Genomic DNA, 22,660 nt, shown 5'->3' on the forward strand with positions numbered 1-22,660 from the left:
GGGAATGGAGATTCTGTAGTATTCTTCCCCTGCCACGCCCATCAAGCCATGCCCACCAAGCCACACCACGCCCACCAAGTCACGCCCACAGAAGTAAAAAAAAAAAATTTCACCACTGGCTCAAAGACAAAAGGTGCCCCCCACCCGCCAGTTCAAAACAAAAGTGTCTCTCCCCACCAGTTCAAACCATACAGAACCTAAGATCATTCAAACTGTTTTGGATCCTGATATTAGAAAACTTTTTCCATTGAGAAAACCCCAAAATTACTTCAACCATTCTCCTGACATTCTAAAACTGCTTCTTTGTTTGCCTTGATGGCACATTGGCCATAATTATCTAAGGGAGTAGAACAGTGGCTATATCAAACACCAGGAAGCAGACACTTGTCGAAGAAGTATTTGATAGAATCAAGAAGGTAAAAAAGGAGGCACAAGGGAGATGAGCAAAATAGAATTGCATGATAGAAGGAGTTGGCTGCTGGCCAGAGGGAAAGCGATAAGTGGGGCAATACAAGAGCCAAAACACTAAGAGAAAATGAGAAACTATGTTATTTTTTTCTGATATACTTCTGAGGTTTAACTGTTGCACATGTATAAAAGGTTAATTACAAAGCATATTGTTGTTTGCGGAGAATCCCATGTTAAAATCTAGAAGGTTTGAGATCCTGAAAAGTCTGTTCAAGCACTGCAGGGCCAGATAAATATGTGTTCCTGATATAAAGCTGCTTCTTATATTCATGGAAGGTACAACTCATAACATACTGTATGTACCTTTATCCATAATTCAGTGTTATGATTGAAAAGCCTTGCAAAAACTGCATGGATGCTTCTTTGGCACAGGATCAGGACGTTTATTGTCTGTGTCTGTGTATGTGTGTTACTCTCTTGATTGGCATGGTAGTAATCTTTAGATTTCCAGGGTAATAAATTGAAAATAAAACTAGACACAGGCTAGGATTTCATTCACTCAATATGCTCTGGTGGAATGGCTCAAAAGATCCTCACTATAGCAGTGGTGGGTTTCAAAACTTCCTGGAACCTCTTCTGTAGGTGTGGACTGCTTTGTGGGAGTGGCTTTCCAGCCATGTGACCGGGTGGGAGTGGCTTTCCAGCCATGTGACTGGGAGGGAGTGGTTTGGCAGTCATGTGACTGGGTGGGTGTGGCCAACTTGTAAAATGTGGTGAAACTCACTTAACAACGCTCTTGCTTAGCAACCAAAATATTGGCTCAGAAACTCTGGCATTTGAAGCACGCAAGTCTTAAAGCTGTCAAGCTACAAGACCCTTGCACCCCTAACCCTTTAGAAAAAAAACCCAGGGGTGTTCAAACTTGACAGCTTTAAGACTTGTGGACTTCAACTCCCAAATTTCTCCTCTCGCTCTTCATCTTGATGATGTGCGGACTGGCGGGGGGTGGGAGCTGGAACCGGTTCTAAATGGCACTGTAGATTTGTGGAACCTCTTCTATAGAAGAGGTTAGAACTGGCAGGAACCCACTCCTGCACTGTAGATTCTATTGTGTTATAAGGAACTGAAAAGGCTGATACTCTGTGACTAACCTACATCTGCTGCATTGTGAAGAAGGAAAGTATGATCTGTCACACAGGTGACACTGGAAAGTGGTCCCATATCCATTTTTCTGCAACAAGGTCTCATCAAGAAAAGGAGCACAGAAGTTCTGTTAGCTCGAAGACCACATCAAGTTTCCCAAGGTCATTTGGGAGACAAATTGGGGAGGGGAGGTTTGAGCCTTAAATGTTCAAATGGAGAATATATACTTATAAGCATCATTTTACTCTTAAATTCCCCATCCCAATTCTTTTTTTCCCTTTCCTTTTTGCAAATTAGGCCAGCCTTTTTCCTCCCAGTCTTTCAGGGAATGATAAAACTGATGGGAGGAAGCCTCGTGGGTCTCTGATCTGCATTTTTTGCATACTGATCTGAAAGATAGGAGCAAATAATAATAGAGAAAGGCAGACATACTGGGTCTGAACTGGAAGGGCAGAGCTACAGCTGAAGCATTGATCTGAAATAAAATGTACAGATCAATGCATTACAAAATAGGTAATAAATTAAAATTCCTATTGAAAACAAACAAAAAAAACCATTATTATTTAGCTTGGTCTAAGAGCAGGGGTGAAATGCTATCAGTTCGGACTTGTTCGCCTGAACAGGTTGTAAAGATGCCAGCTATTCGCCTGAACCAGTAGTAAAAAAAAATGCTATCAGTTCTGGGGATCCGTTTTTTCCAACGATCAGCTGTGCCACGTGATTTATATTAGCTAGAAAGCAGGATTTCCTGCTTTCTAGCTAATCTAAATCACATGGCACAGCAGATTCCCCCTTCTTGAATTTCGCTTACCTTTGCACATGTGCTTGGTAGCAGGTTCTACCCATATGGTGACTTTGGCTGGGCTGAGGATTTATCATCATTGGTTGGAGCTGGGAAATACGAACGGGGGCTTTGTCCGGCTTAGGCAAAGCGGGCGGCTGACTGGACATGCCGTGGCTGGAGCCTTTTCCGGATGCCCCTCCCCTCCATACTTTACTCGGCTTTACAGCGACACCATTGTTTTTAACAACATTACTTCCCTCACCAATGCTGTCCCCTTTTATCAATACTGCTGCTGGTACTGCTACTATTTCTTCCAGCAATATAGACCCCTGTTCCAGCACTGTCTCTTCTACCAACTCTGCCGTGGTTACCAACACTACTCTCTCTATCAACGCTGCCTATTTTACCAATATTGGTTCCCTGCCGCTTGGGACTTCGCCTACCAGATTTTCCTCACCCATAGACCTAGGGCTTGTGATCCTGTTTGTCTTAGCCCTGACTATTACCATCATCACTACTGGTTTCTATTCCCAGAAGGACACTTTGGTCTGGGCAACAGATGGACAGTTGACAGCAACGAACCGAACTCGCACCTAAAAACTTTTAATTAATTGCGCAACTATTTTAACCTTTATTCTTTCTTTACTCTCTTCTTTTTTCTCTCTTTGTACGGGCTATGCATGAGGTATGTATGAGATGAATGACTGTCCCACTTTTTATGATTATATTGTTGTATATTTTTGTGTTTTTAACGATTACGTGGGGACTGTTTGGGGGAGTGTATGAGTATGTGTGATTCGGAGGACCTGCCGGGAGTTGCGGGGGCTGGAGGGGTGGTTGGGGGGACTAGAGACACGGGAGAGGGTCGGGGTATTGCGGTCGTAACAGGGAGGGGCAGATACGGCGGGGACTTCAGGGCAGGCCATTACCGGGGAAGGAGGGTTCGCTACATTACAGAGATCCCTCCTTCCGGCCCTGGGAGTCCCACTCCAAGACCAGATGGCGTGAGTAGTCAGGACCCTGGTCTCAGGCTGTTGTCGCTAAATGCCAGGTCTGTTGTTCATAAAGCTCCTCTCGTCCGGGACTTAATTATAGACGAGAGGGCAGACCTGGCATGTATTACTGAAACCTGGCTGGGCCCAGAGGGAGGAGTCCCCCTTGTAGAGCTGTGCCCAGAGGGATTTCAGGTGCTGCATCAGCCGAGAGCCCAGGGAAGGGGTGGGGGTGTGGCCGCTGTCATCCGGGAGTCGTTAGTTCCTCGCAGGGTCCCTGCTCCGGAGATTGTCGGGTGTGAGTCTTTGCTGCTAAAGTTGGACCTCAAGGGTCAAGTGGGTTTGCTGCTAACGTACCTGCCTCCCAACAGCGTTGCAGCAGCCCTCCCCTCGCTCCTCGAGTCGGTAGCCGAGCTGGCGATTGAGTTCCCTAGGCTGATGGTCCTGGGGGACTTTAATCTGCCATCGCTCGGTGAAAACTCTGATGGGACGAGGGAGTTCATGGCTTCCATGACAGCCATGGGCTTGACCCAAGTAATTCGAGGCCCAACCCATACAGCGGGACACATGCTTGACCTTGTATTTCTCTCGGAGCAGTGGATTTATGATCTTGGTCTGAGGGGGAGTGACATCATACCCCTGTCGTGGTCAGACCATTGCCTGCTGAGGCTCGACTTCCGGAGGCCAAACCCCCACTGTAGGGAGGAGGAACCGACCAGGTGGTTCCGCCCCAGGCGTCTTATGGAGCCATCAAGGTTCCAGACAGAGCTTGGGGTTATTCCTGACACTTTCGCCCACAGTCCGGTGGAGACTCTGGCTGCTGCGTGGCACTCGGCAGCGTCAGAGGCCCTCGACCGGATTGCGCCACTGCGGCCCCTCCGAGGCGGCGGATCCCGGAGGCCTCCTTGGTTCACCGAGGAGCTCCGGGAAATGAAGCGCCGGAGGAGATGCCTAGAGCACCGTTGGAGGTCCGATAAGTCCGAATCGAACCGAGCAATGGTAACCACCTGCACCAGGGAATATACTAGGGCACTTAGGACAGCTAAAAGATCACACATAGCCTCCCTGGTTGCATCCGCTGAGTCCCGTCCAGCCGCCCTGTTCAGGATAACCCGCTCCCTATTAAACAAAAGGGAGACGGGGGAACCCCTGCAGGGCAGAGCGGAAGAATACGCCCAATTCTTAGCGGACAAAATTGCTCGGTTTCGGTCGGACTTGGACTCCACACCCGCAGTTCCAGCCGAGGCACAGGGGGACCAAGTAGAACAGCTCTGGGTTGAGTTTCAGGACGTTATCCCCGGGGATGTGGACAAGGCCATGAGAGCTGTAAGTTCCTCCACCTGTGTTCTGGATCCGTGTCCCTCATGGCTGGTTGCTAACTGCAGTGAGGTGACACGAGGCTGGATCCAGGCGGTTGTAACCGCCTCCCTTCGGGAGGGGAACTTCCCCGCCTCATTGAAAGAGGCGGTGGTGAGACCCCTCCTGAAGAAACCATCCTTGGATCCAGCTGTTCTTAACAGCTATCGCCCGGTCTCCAACCTCCCCTTTCTGGGGAAGGTTGTTGAGAAGGTGGTGGCCTTTCAGCTCCAACGGTCCTTGGAGGAAGCAAACTATCTAGACCCCTTCCAGTCTGGCTTCAGACCCGGTTACAGCACAGAAACCGCTTTGGTCGCATTGGTGGATGATCTTTGGAGAGCCAGAGATGAAGGACATCCCTCCATCCTGGTCCTCCTTGACCTCTCAGCGGCTTTCGATACCATCGACCATGGTATCCTTCTGCGACGACTGCGGGAGGTGGGAGTGGGAGGCACCGTGCTACGGTGGTTCTCCTCCTACCTCTCGGACAGGTCGCAGTCGGTGTTAGTGGGAGGGCAGAGATCGTCCCCAAGGCCCCTAAATTATGGGGTGCCGCAGGGTTCGGTCTTATCCCCCCTGCTATTCAACATCTACATGAAACCGCTGGGAGAGATCATCCGCAGGCACGGGATTAGATACCATCAATATGCGGACGATACTCAATTGTATCTGTCCGCCCCGTGCCAAATCAATGAAGCGGTTGACGTGATGGGCCGGGGTCTTGAGGCCGTTATGGACTGGATGAGGATTAACAAGCTTGTGCTCAACCCAGAAAAGACCGAGTGGCTGTTGTGTTTCCCTCCCAAAGATTTGGCCAACATTCCAACACTCAGGCTGGGGGGTCAAATTTTACACCCCTCAGAGAGGGTTCGCAATCTGGGAGTCCTCCTGGATCCACAGCTGTCATTCGACCACCATTTAGCGGCTGTGACCAGGGGGGCATTCGCCCAGGTACGCCTGGTGCGCCAGTTGCGACCCTACCTGAACCGGGAGGCACTCACAACAGTCACTCGGGCCCTTGTGCTCTCTAGGCTGGAATACTGCAATGTGCTCTACATGGGGCTGCCCTTGAGGAGCATCCGGCGACTTCAGTTAGTGCAGAACGCGGCCGCGCGAGTGATCGCGGGTGCACCCCGATTCACCCGCATAACACCTATCCTCCGCGAGCTGCGCTGGCTACCTGTCGATCTCCGGATGCGCTTCAAGGTGCTTTTGCTCACCCATAAAGCCCTACATGGCAGTGGATCTGGATACTTGAGAGACCGCCTTCTGCCGATTACCTCCCTACGACCTATAAGATCGCATAGACTGGGCCTCCTCCGCATTCCATCGGCCAGCCAGTGTCGGCTGGCAACTACAAGGAGGAGGGCCTTTTCAGCAGTCGCCCCGACCCTTTGGAACGAGCTCCCCGTGGAGATTCGTACCCTCTCCACCGTCCAAGCCTTCCGCACAGCCTTGAAGAACTGGCTCGCCCGTCAGGCCTGGGGATAAGGACCGTTACCCCGCCCGAATATTGAATGTATGGTGTTGATTTTATTATATGTTGTCGTCTTAATGTTGTATTCCCCTTCCCTTGGTTTTCTGTGAGCCGCCCTGAGTCCCCTCAGGGAAAAGGGCGGCCTACAAATATTAATAAAACCTATAAAAAAAAAAAAACCTATCCGCCCAGACATCATTTTGATGATCTGCACTTGTGTAGACGTTTGCGCGTGCATGCGCTCACATTGCTACAAAACCAATAGCAAAGGTAAGTGAATTTATCTCCTGTCTAAGAGATAAGAAAAATGTAACTGATTTTCAAGACGTCAGGAGGATAACAATTGGACATATTTCTCTCGGAAGACACTTTCATATAGTGGGAACCACCATTAAGAAGTTCTCCATGTCCTCTCCCCAAGAACCTCAGAAAGGACATAATATCAGCATGCCTTTTTATGATGATTAAAGTGGGTGGGCAGATTTCTGTCCTGTTAAGGCACCACCTGACATAAATTAGGCACCATATGCAATTCTAAATGGGGAGCAACCTTTCAGAACCTGTGGATCAACTTGGAAGCAGATCTTATTCTGCAGGGTATGAAATGAGTTTGACTCACAAACAATCTAGTGACTGAATTTTACATCATCTATAATTTCCAGATTATCTCCAAAGATAGCTCCAAATTGAGCAGATTGTAGAAGTCTAACCATGTGCTGAACACGAGTTCTTGGGCAATTTGTTATGGGACATTCAAGTACAAGGAGAGTTGTAACTTAAGAATCATTTAAATTCAGAAAAAGGTCTCCTCTGGAGCAACAGCGCCTATCTGGTATTTAAGCAGGAGTATAGGAAGACTTTCAAATCATAAAATCACTCCTTCAAAGAAAATGTTACCCATTTAGTACCCAGAAACTGAGATAAATGTTTGGGTGCCAAATGCCCCAATGTTGTTAATGTTATAATGGTCGGTCAAACAATCAGGCAGATGATTAGTGTGGATTTGACATTTTGGATTACCAGTTCTTCCATCTGGATAATTTTTTATCTACAAAGAAACTTTCACACATTTTTTGTGTGCTTGTTGGTTTTTTGTTTCATCCTGCTTTCTTTAATACAACCAATTTGGTTGGATTTTTCCCCATACCCCTAACCCTCTTTTCTATTCCAGACAATTCTACCTTTTTTTGTCTTCCTCCAATTTTCCACATATTTCCCCCTATTTTACCATCTCCAATTGTGTGCCGCCCAAGTTGCTTGTCATTCTTCCACTGTAATCTTTCTCTTGTTGTTTTCAGACTCTTTCTAATATTTGCACTAAAACTTTCTTGTCTCTTCCCTTCAAACCCAATCTGCTAAATCCCAGAGACCTGACTATCCCTTGCCAACAAATCCTGAATCTAAAATTAAATCCCCACACTGGGCTTTGTATATTGCCAATTGTTTAAAGGGGGGGGGGGTTATAAAGACCATTTAAAATGATCAAACCATTATGTTCCAAAGTGTGAATTTCACTTAAAATTTCACTTCTGTCATTTGCCTAAAGTTCATGCTGTACAGAAGGAACAAGTTGGCATTCATTTGTTGTTTTTGTCAAATCTGACAATATCTATTAATAAGACATTTGATTATAACTTGCCTTTTCAGATTCGCAAATGCAGCTGGAACCTATTTTGTTTTTGTTTATAGCCAAGGGCCTTAATTTGCACTTGATTGTACCCAGTCTTTTTAGGCAGTTAGGCCAAATGCTGGAAGATCCTGAATGCTGGCAACTCTCACAGAAATCCTAATTTCTGCACAATGTTATAATTATTGTATTCCAAGAAGATTAGCATAATAAAAGGAACACTTATGGCAGAATATCAGAAGGAGTCTGGTAGCACCTTTTCGGACTAACAAATTTTTATTAAAGCACATAAGCTTTTGTGAACTACAACTCTTTTCATCAGATGCTATAGCTCACAAAAGCTTATGGCTTTTAATAAAATGTGTTAGCATGAAAAAGTGCTACCATGCTCCTTCTGATTTTTGGCTACAAAAATCCTACAATGTCTATTATGGCAAACTAAAACCAGATTGTGTGGAAGGAAAAAAATCCCTTTGGTCCTGATCAATTTTCATATTCAGTGGAATAAAGCTTCACAGTTTTGCACTCCTTTTCAGTAAATTAATCTGAGTTCTCTCTTCTCCAACCTTTTTGTTCTTGTAGGCATTCTTGGAATTGTCAAATATCTTGCTGACTCTTTCACAAAATGGATTGAACATGTCCAGGCAGAAAGCAGCACAAAAATCTCAGGACACCAAAATGCTAAGTGACTTTCTTTGTAGTGCCTCTTCCTTGGGATGGTCCCTACTATTCCTTGGTAGATCCATATGTAAAATCATTAATTGAACTAAGCCCCATTTGGGTTCAAGAAGCAGTCTTGGAAATAAAAATGGTGCTAAAAGCTAGTGCTTTGTTTTGCAGCAATGCCACCTTCTTCTTCCTCTTAAAATTAAAAATACCTCCCTCTGCACCACCATGTTCCCATTCCAAAACAGGAAACATGGAAGCTAGCCATAGGCAAATTGGCATTCCAAAATTCAGAGTCTTCATATATATTTTTATTGACATTTGTAGGCCGCCCTTTTCCCTGAGGGGACTATATATATGATATGAACATGTTTTAAATCTTTGTAGCAATTTTTATGATCTCTCTCCCTCTCCCTCTCTTCCTCTCTCTTTCCATTCCTTGCTCCTCTCCCTCTCTCCCTTCCTCTCTCTCTCTGCTCCCTCTCTCTGTATTCCATTCCATTCGATCCATTCAATTGAATCCTATATTCAATTCAATCAATCATATATCCAAATCAGGGTGGGTTCCTGCTAGTTCTAACCTCTTCTATAGAAGAGGTTCCACAAATCTATAGTGCCGTTTAGAACCGGTTCCAGCTCCCTCCCCCCACCCAATTGCACATCATCAAGATGAAGAGCGAGAGGAGGAGTTCTGGGAGTTGAAGTCCACAAGTCTTAAAGCTGTCAAGTTTGAACACCCCTGGGTTTTTTTTCTAAAGGGTTAGGGGTGCAAGGGTTTTGTAACTTGACAGCTTTAAGACTTGCGTGCTTCAAATGCCAGAGTTTCTGAGCCAACATTTTGGTTGCTAAGCAAGAGCATTGTTAAGTGAGTTTCACAACATTTTACAAGTTGGTCACGCCTACTCAGTTACATGACTACCAAGCCACTCCCACTCAGTCACATGGCTGGAAAGCCACTCCCACAAAGCAGGCCACACCTACAGAAGCGGTTCTAAAAAAATTTGAAACCCACCACTAATCCAAATACACTTAGCCTTTTTCTCATGTTTTCTTTATGCTTTCTGCATATATATTAAGGAGAAGAGTTGCTCCCTCAGGCTCCCTGTATACAAAGCTATAACCGTGAGCTTTGGAAACCATAGCTAGCTTCTTGCTTTTCACACACCATGTTCTCCCTCCTTGATTGACATCAAGTCTACTTACCAAATGCTGTGAACAAGAAGTAACAATTTCACTGCCCTCTCCAAGTTGTTGCCCTGTACAATTCCTGCAGCAAGACTGAATAGAAAGGAACAAAAGAAAAGAAAAACCCAGTAGCCTGATGTTTTACATAGGTTGGTTTGTGCTGTAAAAAAGAAGGAACATAAGAAAACTCTTGTTAATTTCACCCCAGGTTATGGGAGTGAGAGGCACTCATGCTAGTATTTTCTTAAAACTCACAGGAATGAAAAGCACTTAGAAAAGAGTTTCTTACAAAGAGAAATCAAAGCCATGACATCTCAAAACAACAACAAACTTTGCAGCAGTTTTAACCACAAGCAGATAAAAGGAAATAAATCAGGTCAGCTTTTCAACACTGCTAGTGTGGGAAGAAAGAGATCTGGCAAACTTTCAAACTGGCACAGAATCCTTATGTAAATTAACCATAGTTAATGTTAATCTCAGTTTATTGATCCAAACAATACTTTAAGTACATTTTTCCTCAAGTAAGAAAAGGCAAGGTTATGAATCCTTGCAGTAGGCTAGGTTTGTTACTATCTCAACAGAGTACAGTTTTGTCGTGAGTTCTAAGTATAGTAAAAGTGAAGAATACTAAACTATGCAAAAATAAACTCCCTAGAATGTAGATTCATACAGTTAAACAAATGCATGGCATAATTTATATCAGTTTATTCAGTTGCTAAATGGAAGTTTTCATATGTAGAAAATATTTAATGATTAAGATGTGGAGCTGTTATAGCAATTGAAAGGAGGAAAAAAGTTCTAATTACACTAGTAGAAAATAATAATTATACATCTAATAAACTCAACACTTAAAAGGAACTTTAAATAATAAAGATACATGAAGCAAAAGATACAATAAATAAAAACAATCCAAGTTGCAAACTAATCTGGAATTTATGCATCCATTGGAAAATATAAGGACAAATTAACTTTTACCAAAAATAAGAAATAAAACAAAGCTATACTCTTCATGTGTGTCCCTAGGATGGAGATATTGCTCAAAAAAGGCAAAATGCACAAAAAGAGGGTGGATCTTTAATTGCCTGGTTGTGGTTGAAGTCTTGACTTCTTTGCCTTCTCCTCCTCATCGACACTTTGATAGTGCCTCATGTGGGTCATGTGTCACACATGTCCAATACAGGAAACTGGAGCACAGCCAGAAATTGCTACCTAATGAATTATCAGTAGCATTTGTGAGATAAAGGTAAAAGGTAACGATTCCCCTTGCACATATATTTCTTGGCTCTAGGGGGCAGTGCTCATCTCCGTTTCAAAGCCAAAGAGCCAACACTGTCCAAAGACATTGCCGTGGTCATGTGGCCGGCGTGACTAAATGCCAAAGGCGCATGGAACACTATTACCTTCCCACCAAAGGTGGTCCCTATTTTTCTACTTGCATTTTTACATGCTTTCGAACTGCTAGGTTGGGACAAGTAATGGGAGCGCACTCTGTTATGCAGCGCTAGGGATTCAAACTGCCGAACTGCTGCCCTTTCTGATCAACAATCTCAGCGTCTTAGCCCCTGAGCCACCGCATCTCCAGATGCAGTGGCAGAGCGGATTGCTACTCCTCAGCTGTTTTCCTTCCCAGCAGTAATTTTCTCTAAAGTGTGAACGTGAGTGCAACGGGCATCAGGCGCATGCACGATCACTGAACCAGTTGTTAAACTAGTAGGATCCCATTACTAGGGGAAGGACTAAATCTATTACAAATGAATAATTAGGTAATATCTCAAGTATCCCACTCCTACTCCATTAAAAAGTCTTGGTGAAAACCAGAACATTAAACTATTTTGATGGGATTTTAATTAGAGGGAAGAGCTGTTTTGGTACTGGGCAACCAAGATACTTGGAATATTGAAGCAGAAGCTACATCTTTCTTCTGAGACTTGGAATTAAGGAGAATAATTAATCATCTTCCCTTTGCTTAGGAATATTTTGCAAGGAACTTTGAATGTCCCAAACAAAACATTGGTTTGAAACTCTAGCCCAACCAAATTCATCAGTTTTATCAGGATGTCATGGAAACACGATGAATGAGATGAGTAGAATCATGTCTCTTTCTCTGTGTGAAATATTCTATTTATATTAAGAATAGAAATACAGTTAGGTGAGTCTCTTGGGAATCTGGCTTTTAAGGAGCTCTGTAATGTATCAGACCAAAGAGTAGTTGAATCAATAGCTGGAAATTAAAGCTGGTGAATTTTAAATTCGATATAAGGCAAAAATCTTTAATGGTGAATATAATTAACTATGCAGACTGTTTACCAGGGAAGTAGATGGATTAAATAATTCATTATTTATTCATTTAACTATGATTAGACACTTTGTTAAAAGATGTGGTTTCATCCATTAGAAAAAAATCAATGATCTTAATATCATAATGATAGCAAGTTGGTTATCTACGTTTAAGTTATTCTTGTAGAAACAATTCCACTTTGAAGGCAGAACAGTGGCTCAATTGTATAGGCATGCATGTATTCCATCACACGAAATTGTGCAGGTGAAGTTGTTATAATGCTTATTTGGAAAATATAATTCCTTCTTATTTTGCAGTCTGTGGTTCATCAGCCAGAAAATGATAGTTATTTATCATAAAGTTTCCCCTTTTATTCCAGTTCATACATTTGATATACTGATGTTTTTGGAGTAATAGTGGTTGTAGCACTGATAAAGTTCTGGTATGTTGTTTTAACTAATTAATACCGAATATGGCAACCCTGCTAATTAATGCACATCTGGAAATCTTCCTGACAAGATCCCCTAATTCTTATTTCCATTAAAATGATTTAAGCTAAGAAGTTGGCATTCTGCTTGGGACATACCAATCACCAGCTGCTACCTTCATTTCCAGTGATGTATATCCCTTCCGCCAGATACATTCTTAGAAGATTAAAAATGGCAGGCAGCTGGAGTCAGGGTTTTATTTTGAAAATGTCTTAATTATCCCATACCAAAAAGGAAAGGTAATCTTAACCCTAATTTGGAACATCCTGAGAAATCAGAGATGGTGATGTATTGCTAATAGCTGTATTTTTCTGAGCATTTTGCCTTCTGTTAAATGAATGTTTTGTTGTGTTTTATGGGAACAAATATAGGATTTTGCTTTGGGAATTCAGAACATATCTCTGTATTACATTGGTCAAGGTATTTATCTCTGAATTTTGTTTTTTAGAATTCAGTCCTTTGTCTTCTCTTTAAATTCTTAGTAATGTTACTTCACCCATCCTCACTTACCTAATCTTGCAGCTTGCCTTCTGGGAAATCAACATTTTATGACTGCCCATACTCAGCCATCTGTTGAATGGGCAAATCCTTCTTCAACGGAGTACAGTACCCAAATTTAAAATGTCTCAGCTGGCCCAAACAGTTTGGAAAAATCTTGTTTTAGCTATCAATAGCAGAGAAATCTTGAAATATTTGATTTTGATTTTATTAGTATTTATAGGCCGCCCTTTTCCCTGAGGGGACTCAGGGCGGCTTACATAAAATAAGGAAGGGAGGGTACAAGACAATAAACACAAAACAATACATAAAAGTAAAATAGTAAACAACATTCATTCATCATTCGGGTGGGGACGGATTATCTTTATCCCCAGGCCTGACGGGCTAGCCAGGTCTTAAGGGCTGTGCGGAAGGTCTGGACGGTGGTGAGGGTACGAATCTCCACGGGGAGATCGTTCCAAAGGGTCGGAGCTACTACTGAAAAGGCTCTTCTCCGTGTGGTTGCCAGTCGACACTGACTGGCAGATGGAACTCGGAGGAGGCCTAATCTGTGCGATCTAATTGGTCGCAAGGAGGTAATTGGCAGGAGGCGGTCTCTCAAGTACGCAGATCCACTACCATGGAGGGCTTTATGAGTGACAAGTAGCACCTTGAAGCGCACCCGGAGATCAACAGGTAGCCAGCACAGCTCGCGGAGGATAGGTGTTATGTGGGCGAACCGAGGTGTGCCCACAATCGCTCGCGCGGCCGCGTTCTGGACTAGCTGAAGTCACCGGATGCTCTTCAAGGGCAGCCCCATGTAGAGCACATTGCAGTATTCCAGCCTAGAGGTCACAAGGGCCCGAGTGACTGTTGTGAGGGCCTCCCGGTTCAGGTAGGGTCGCAACTGGCGTACCAGGCGAACCTGGGCAAATGCCCCCCTGGTCACAGCCGTCAGATGGTGGTCGAAAGTCAGCTGTGGGTCCAGGAGGACTCCTAAGTTGCGAACCCTCTCTGAGGGGTATAAAATTTGACCCCCCAGCCTGAGCGATGGAACACTGGTCGAATTATTGAGAGGGAAACACAACAGCCACTCGGTCTTCTCCGGGTTGAGTACAAGCTTGTTAGCCCTCATCCAGTCCATAACGGCCTCAAGACCCCGGTTCATCACGTCCACCGCTTCTTTGAGTTGGCACGGGGCGGACAGATACAACTGAGTATCGTCCGCGTATTGATGGTATCTTATCCCTTGCCTCCGAATGATCTCACCCAGCGGTTTCATGTAGATGTTAAATAGTAGGGGGGATAACACCGAACCCTGCGGCACCCCATATGTTAGGGGCCTAGGGGTCGATCTCTGCCCCCCCACTAACACCGACTGCGACCTGTCCGAGAGGTAGGAGGAGAACCACTGCAAAACAGTGCCTCCCACCCCCACCTCCCGCAGTCGTCGCAGAAGGATACCATGGTCGATGGTATCGAAAGCCGCCGAGAGGTCAAGGAGAACCAGGATGGAGGCATGGCCTCCGTCTCTGGCTCTCCAGAGATCATCGGTCAATGCAACCAAAGCGGTTTCTGTGCTGTAACCAGGTCTGAAGCCCGACTGGAAGGGGTCGAGATAACTTGCTTTCTCCAAGGACCATTGAAGCTGGAAGGCCACCACCTTCTCGACAACCTTCCCCACAAAGGGGAGGTTGGAGACTGGACGGTAATTGTTAAGGATAGCTGGATCCAGAGATGGCTTCTTCAGGAGGCTCTATCTATGCAATACAATGCCCTACAATAAAGAGCTAGCCTTTTGTGAGCAAGTGAAATCAACTATACGGTTCACAGCAATCATAATACAACACTGGGCTATGTACTTTCATGTACAGTTCCTGCATTTCTGCTGTTCCCAATTTAGTAGTCAAAAATGGTACTATAGTCACATCTCAAGACCATCCTTGTTTTAAATTTTATTTTAATTCTGAAAAAATAAATAGGGAGCAAGCATACTGCAAAGCAAAATCTTTCACATAATCTATATTTCCAGTTCAATGGTTCAGAGTCTTAAATAGTTGGATAGGCAGAAAATAAGAATGGTGGATTGAAGCAGTCTAATGCTTTGTTTGAAAATAAATCTAAACTTTCTACCCATTTTTTTAGCAAGAAAAGTATGCATCTTAATATCTCAAGGTAAAAAGTTGTATTACAGTTTATCAAAATTTCTATATGTATTAATTTCTGCTGAAATGGGTCTATGTGTGAAGGAAGAGAGAAAGGGCTTACCCATCTAGTAACACACCTCTATGTTATATAGAATGTTGAGTCCTGGATTGCTGCAATGCATTCTACACGGGGCTACCCTGGAAGACCATCCAGAAACTTCAAATGGCTCCAAATGCAGCATTGCCTATGTCAGTGATGGCGAACCCTTTTCTAAAGGTGTGCCAAAATTGTTGTATGTGCCCGCTATCACACATGTGTGCGTGCCCACTATCGCACACGAGTGCGTGCCCACATCCACAATTGAATGTGCCCCCCTGGGCATGTGTGTGTGACCCCCCCCCATGCAGATTTTTTTTTTGGGTGAGGGAGGAATTAGGTAACAAATTGTGATGTTCTTTCCTTTGTCTTTATTATCTGTAACTTCATGTTTGGTTGGTGGAAAAACCTATAAAACCATATCAGACTTTGTCCTTTGATTTTTTTTCAGAGAAGGACCAGAGTAAAGAATTCTTCTACAGAAGGTTCTCTCTAGAATTCCATCCTACAGGCTCGACAGTTGCAATCTGTTATCATTATTACAGTTAAAAATACAAATTGACTGAATTAGCAATACATGAATCCCAAAGGTGCTTTTCCAAGAGGCAACTGGGTATTCTTCGTTTTGTCCTTGAAAATGTTTTGTTTGTCATCGAAGAAGCTTCTTCCGTTCTGACTGCTACAGAGATGGGTTCCTACCAGTTCAGACCGGTTCAACCAAGTACGTAGTAACTCAGCCGCCCATGCACCAGAACCAGTTCTATTGTTGGCCGTGCCATCTTTATTTTTGGTTCTGTGCATGCACAGAACAATCTCCATTGCAGAAATGTAACTTTTTCCCTTTTCTAACATTCTGCGCATGCGCAGACCATTTTAGATGTAAATGTGCACACGTGTGGAGACTGGGGTTTGCGTGCATGTGAGCTAAGCAAGAGCGCGTTTGGCGTGTGTGTGAGCTAAGCGAGAGCACGTTTGGCGTGCGTGTGAGTTAAGCGAGAGCACGTTTGGTGTGTCTGTGAACAAAGCGAGTGCGCGTGCACAAAGCTTTTTGCACACTGAACCGGCAGTAATGCAAGTAGCAATCCACCTCTGGACAGCTACTACATTTGTGTCAGGAACACCAAAGTGCTTTTGGGTTGAAAGGATTGAATGGTGACATCAACATTACCTGGGAGATGTTCAGTTGTGGGCTCCTTTCATGCCCTTGTTAAGTTGCCTATTGAAGTGGCACCCCTTTATCTACTCGCGGTCACCCACTTTCAAACTTCTGGGTTGGCAGGAGCTGGAGCTGGAGCATGTGATGGGAGCTCACCCCATCCTGCAGCAGCCACCGGGTCTTAAACGCAAACCCACTGATCGTGAGCCCAGCATTCTAACCTCATGAACCACGGCACTCCTCTTCAGTTCTGAGTGAATGGTGGGGAATGAGCTTTGATGCAAACTGCTTAAAACAACTCTGAACCTGTTCTGGGAACCTACATGATCCTCTACTAAAAGTATAATGACACAGATATATGCAGGCAATTCTAGAATAAAACATAAGATTCAGCGGAAAGGCATCACTTATTCTAAGGCAGGACAGATGGAGAGACCACCTGGCACTAACTTTTTGTGGCAAGCTCACTTTATAGGCTATCTTATGAAACAGGCTTTGAACTTTCAAGACTGTTTTCTATTTCATTTATCCAGTTTTATCCCTGTATTATGAATCATATCTGCCTCTAATATGTGATTTCATATAGGCTACTATATTACATACCAATTAAATAAAATATTTCTAAAACGTATTCATCCAGGTTTTTAATGCCACTGCATTAATTCAGACTACAATACTTTATAAGTAGTAAGTTGAAAGCAAGATCTATTTAATTAATTAGTTTTATATTAATCATATGTTAATTTTCCCAGTAACATAACATGTTGAACACATTTCTTAAAATGGTTATGCTAAAGGAGGAAGACTATATACCTGAATAAAGCGTAACTCAATTACAACAGCATCAGTTCCCAAACATTTGGGCACCAGGGACTGCAGAAGATGTGGTTTCATATTCTGCCTGCATCCCATGGATGGGGCTTCGCTTGTTTGCATGGCCCAGTTTCCAGGACGCTGCGCCCTGGTGCTGGTTCATAGACCAGAGGTTGTGGACTCCTGTACTACAGGTTTGGCATCTTGTCCTTTGGTTTAGGCTACATTTCCTTCTGGAAAAAGTCCTGTTTCTATGTTAAACTGGTTTGTGCTTCAAAAGCTGAAAAGGTAAACATTTAATTATCTTTAGTGTCACAAAAATTCTGTTGGCTGAAAATGAACTCTTATCGACATTTTTGCAATTATTCAATCTTTAAATATTTTGTTTTACTCAGAGTTTATTTATTTGCCAATTACCAACTGCAGTTTTAAAAGATTGTTTTGTGTTTATAACCATCTTGCCTCTAAAATATAACTAATTTGGCATTTGGCATGGTATATTTGTTTTTTTTTTTTAAATACTCATTTTAAAAATGAGTCTTTTGTATTTACACATTATAAACATGAAGATAATAATTTCAGTAAATATTAAAGTGGAGATTGCTTTAAGACTCATAATTTGCAAATTAATGTTTAAAGCTATTTATATGGTAGGCAGCATTTATAACTTTTCTTTTGCTAGAGAATCTGCTTTTGTTTTTGTAATCTGGAAGTTGAACAAAATGTTCATTGTCCAAAAGCAAACAAGCTGAATACCAATTGCAGATTTTAATTTGTTCTAATAAGTAGATGATCTTTCATCTAATGGTTTTTGCTGTCATATATATGTATACCGTACAAAAGGTAGACTTTGTAGAAAAACAAGAATAGAAAGCTTAACTCCTTTGAATTTTGGTGTGGCATTTAATGATATGTGGGAATGACCTCAACAGGAGAAATAACTGCAGATGGGACAACAGCCATGAAAAAGATGTCTCAGCCCACAGATGTAGGATGGCATTCTGGAAAATGTTTCAGAAGGGATCCAAGATGGCACCTGTTAAATATTAATGAGCCATGCAAATAGGCTCAGTTGGTTAAATAAAGTTTCAGCACCTTTTGGAGGTCAGCAACAGCCTCCTCCGTCCTGATTGGCCAGGACGCGGAGGAGGCTGTTGCCGGCCGAAAGTTAGCTCTGATTGGACCTGGGACTTGACAGCTGTTGCTGCCCAAGTCCCTGGTTCCTATTGGCTGCCTTGTTGATATAAATAGTTTGGCGCGCACTGCGTTCCCTCGAATCGCTGTCATACTTACCAGTTAATAAATAGCAATAGCAGTAGACTTATAAAGTAGCTGTTGTGTTCACCCTGTGGTCGCGTCCCTCCTTTCGATCTTCAAAACTGGCGACGAAGGTGGGATCCGCGATTCCGCGACGCTAGGGTGAAAAGAGAGAGACAAGCAGTTAGCTGCCGCCGTGTAGACCGGCAACGAACACTGCCGAAGAGAAAAAAAAATTTTTTGTGTCTTTTCATCGTCTCTCCCTTCACCACTGTCAACATGACGTCTGCGCTGCCTCCATTTGCCCCCTTTGGTTCTGCCGGAGAATCCTGGGAGGGTTTTATGGAGAGGTTTGAGTGCTATTTAATAGCTTCAAAAAATCAAGCCCAGACCGAGGAAGAAAAGTGCAGTTTCTTCCTCTCCTGCTGCGAACCTTCAATGTTCGCGTCTGCTAGAGCCCTGGCCGCCCCAAGGCCAGCGTACAAGCTGGGGTGGGACGAGCTAATGGCAAGACTGAAAAATCATTACGCTCCCACCCCATCTGTCATCGCACGCCACTTCGCTTTCTGCCGGCGGGTCCAGAAACAGAACGAGTGTATAAGTCAATTTTTGGAGGCTCTGCGCATGGTGGCCACGCAGTGTGAGTTTTCGAATTTGGAAGAAAACTTAGTGGAACAGTTTGTGTGCGGGGTCCGCGATGTCAACCTGCGGAGCCGCATGTTCCGGAACCACCGCATCACCCTGCTTCAGGCCGTGGAGACTGCCAGGGCAGCAGAGCTATCAGAGCAGTCCACGGCCGATATTGAGCGGCTACAGCTATCTGTGCCTGAACGCCCACCTCCAGAACCTTCAGCTCAAGGCCATATGGTTGAGGACGAGATGCCGTTTGAAGACCCAGAGGAGGATGTGGTGGCACAAATGAGGACCCAGCCTAAGCGGAAGCCCAAACCACAGCCAGCGGCGCAACCAGCGGCTATGGTGCCCTGCCGGGGATGCGGAGGCCGTCACAAACGCCCGGCCTGCCCATTCCTCAATGCCATTTGCCTCAGATGCAAAGGGGAAGGCCACCTGGCAAAAGTCTGCAGGGCCCTACTGCCGGCACCGTCGTTCCTGCAATCTTCAAGCCGATCCCAGGCGCAGCCGCGCCGCCAGCAGCCGCGGCCCGCACGGCGGGCTGAAGATTGTTATTCCACCTGTCAACCTAGCAATTCTGACAGTGCAGCGAACCAAGCCGCTGCGGGAGCCCGGAAGGTCTCAGCCTCCGTCCAGCTGGAAGGTCAGCCTTGCCGGATGGAGGTGGACTCTGGCTCTTCACGGTCCCTCCTGCCCTGGTCCCTCTTCTCTCGACTCTGTCCTAAAGTTCCCCAGAGCCACTTAGTGCCGTCTGAGGTTTCCTTGAGGGATTATCAAGGGAGGTTGATTCCCACTGTGGGATCCTTCCCTATCTCAGTGCGCTATGGGCCATTCCAGGGGAAACTGCCCATTCTAATCGTTAGGGACGACCTGCCGGCCCTTCTGGGCCTGGATTGGTTTCCAGCCCTGGGATTGTCTATAGGGGGGGGTTCACCGGGTTGTCCCCTCTTCCATCGAAGACATATTAAGGGAATTTGCCGACGTCTTCGATGGCCAGCTGGGTTGTTATAAGGGCACCCCCATCTCTTTAAGTTTAGATCCTCAGGTTGCTCCCATTAGGCTGAAAGCCTGTAGGGTGCCTTTTGCCTTAAGGGCCAAGGTTGACGCCGAACTGGATAAGTTGTTGGCGCAGGGAGTCATTGAGCCCATTGACCATTCTCGTTGGGAGACACCCATTGTCCTCCCAATCAAGCCAGACGGGTCGGTGAGGATCTGCGCCGACTACAAGTCGACGATCAACTTGGCCCTCCAGGCAAACCCCTATCCAGTCCCTGTAGTGCAACACCTGCTCCACTCCCTGGGGCAGGGTTGCACATTCGCCAAACTGGATATGGCGCAGGCCTATCAACAGCTCCCGGTGGATGACGATGCGGCGGCTGCCCAAACCATCGTCACCCATCGTGGGGCTTTCCGTTGTCGCCGCCTTCAATTCGGCGTTTCCGTGGCCCCGGGGATCTTCTAGAGCCTCATGGAGCGGCTGCTCCATGGGCTACCGGGCGTTGTTCCGTATTTCGATGACGTTCTGATCGCTGCTTCCAGCCGCTCAGAACTCATCGAAGTACTCCGGAAGGTCCTCAGTCGTTTCAGGGGTGCGGGCCTAAAACTAAAACGCAGCAAATGCTCGTTTGCTGTCCCTAAGGTGGAATTCTTGGGCTTCATGATTGACGCCCAAGGCATCCACCCCACGCCTTCAAAGGTTGCAGCCATTAGGAACGCCCCGGCACCCACCTCCAAGGCAGAGCTGCAGGCGTTCCTAGGGCTCCTGAACTTTTACGCCCCCTTCATACCGCATAAGGCGTCACTAGCCGAGCCGCTGCATCGGTTGCTCGACCGATCCGCGGCCTGGCGCTGGGGGAGCCGCGAAGCGCATGCGTTCGCGGCTGTCAAAGAGACTCTGACGTCAGCGGCAGTCCTGATTCAGTACAATGACAGGATGCCACTGACGTTAGCGTGTGACGCCTCCCCCTATGGAGTCGGGGCGGTCCTGAGCCATGTCCTCCCGAATGGCTCGGAGGCCCCTGTGGCCTTTTATTCCCGGACACTCTCCTCGGCGGAGCGGAATTACAGCCAGATCGACAAGGAGGCTCTGGCTGCAGTGTCCGGGATTAAGAGGTTCCATGACTACCTCTATGGTCGGCCTTTCACTCTTGTCACCGACCACAAGCCACTCCTTGGGCTTCTGGCAGGCGACAAGCCGACCCCCCCCCCATCCTCTCCCCCCGTATGACGAGATGGACGGAGTTCCTCGCAGCGTACTCGTACACGCTGCAGTACCGTCCGGGCAAGCAGCTAGGGCACGCTGATGCCCTAAGCCGCTGCCCCTTGCCGGAGACCGATACCGCCCAGGTGCCCAGTCTCTCCATCCTTTCCATCGCGTCTTCCGGCCTTCCCATTTCTGCCGCGGATGTCGCGGCCTGCACTAAGGCCGATCCAATCCTCTCCCGGGTCGCTTCCTGGGTCTTGAGGGGATGGCCCACGGATAACGTGGCAGAGGGCTTCCGGCCCTTCAAATCTCGACAAGCGGAGCTCTCCCTCCACGGGGGGTGCCTCGTTTGGGGGGATCGAGTAGTGATCCCTGCTGCACTGCGGCCACAAGTCCTATCCCTGCTCCATAAGGATCACCCTGGCATAGCGCGAATGAAGGCATTAGCCCGTAGCTATGTCTGGTGGCCCTTGTTGGATTCAGAGATAGTGGCCTATGTAGGCCGCTGCACCCCGTGTCAACAGTCAAGGCCAAATCCCCCCGCCGGGCCTGCTCGCGAGTGGGAGGCTCCGAGAGGCCCATGGTAACGCATCCACCTGGATTTCGCTGGTCCCTTCCGCGGCCAGAATTTCTTGATTGTGGTAGACGCCTACTCCCGCTGGGTGGAGCTGGTCCTGATGGGCTCCACCACGGCTGAGAGTACGGTCCGGGCCTTGAGAAGGCTATTTGCAACACATGGGTTGCCGGACCTCGTAGTTTCGGACAATGGGCCCCAATTCATGTCCACCACGTTTCAAGAATTCCTGGCCGAGCAAGGGATCCGGCATGCGCCCATAGCCCCGTACCACCCGGCCAGCAATGGCCGGGCGGAGCGGGTGGTCCGCTCAGCAAAGGAGGCCCTGGGCCGCATGGACCGGGGCGACTGGCAGGAGAAAGTGGCGGCTTACCTGCTAAGCCAACATTCCACTCCCTGCCCTACAACCAACCGAAGCCCCTCGGAGCTCTTGATGGGCCGGCGTCTGCGGACTCCCCTGGACCGGCTACACCCGTTGTATTCAGGGGATCAGCCGAGCAACCTGGGGGTTACCCCTCCCCGTTCGTTTAAACTGGGTGACACAGTATGGGCCCGCGCATTCTTTTTTTTTTTTATTAAATGTTTTTTAGTTTTAGTGTGTCTATTATGAAAAAATAAGAAGTATATCAACTGGTTACAACATGTTTTGGTGCTTCTCTTCCGTTGACTCCTATTAATTCAAATATCTTAACTCGAATATTTACCATATCAACATCATTATACCTCCGGTTTTAATTATTATAGTTATTTAAACATCCTTCATCCTTAGTTATGCTAAGGAATTAGTCCATAACACATGCTGGCAGTTCATTTACTTATTTGTAAAATCCTCTATTATCATCAAATCCTCATATTCTATTTTAACTAAACATCCATAATATTCAATTATATCATATATC

This window comes from Thamnophis sirtalis, unplaced genomic scaffold (genome assembly GCF_051295495.1).
Source record: "Thamnophis sirtalis isolate CommonGarterSnake01/CBP01778 unplaced genomic scaffold, rThaSir2_p1.2 scaffold_10, whole genome shotgun sequence".
NCBI classification, from domain to species: Eukaryota; Metazoa; Chordata; class Lepidosauria; order Squamata; family Natricidae; genus Thamnophis; species Thamnophis sirtalis.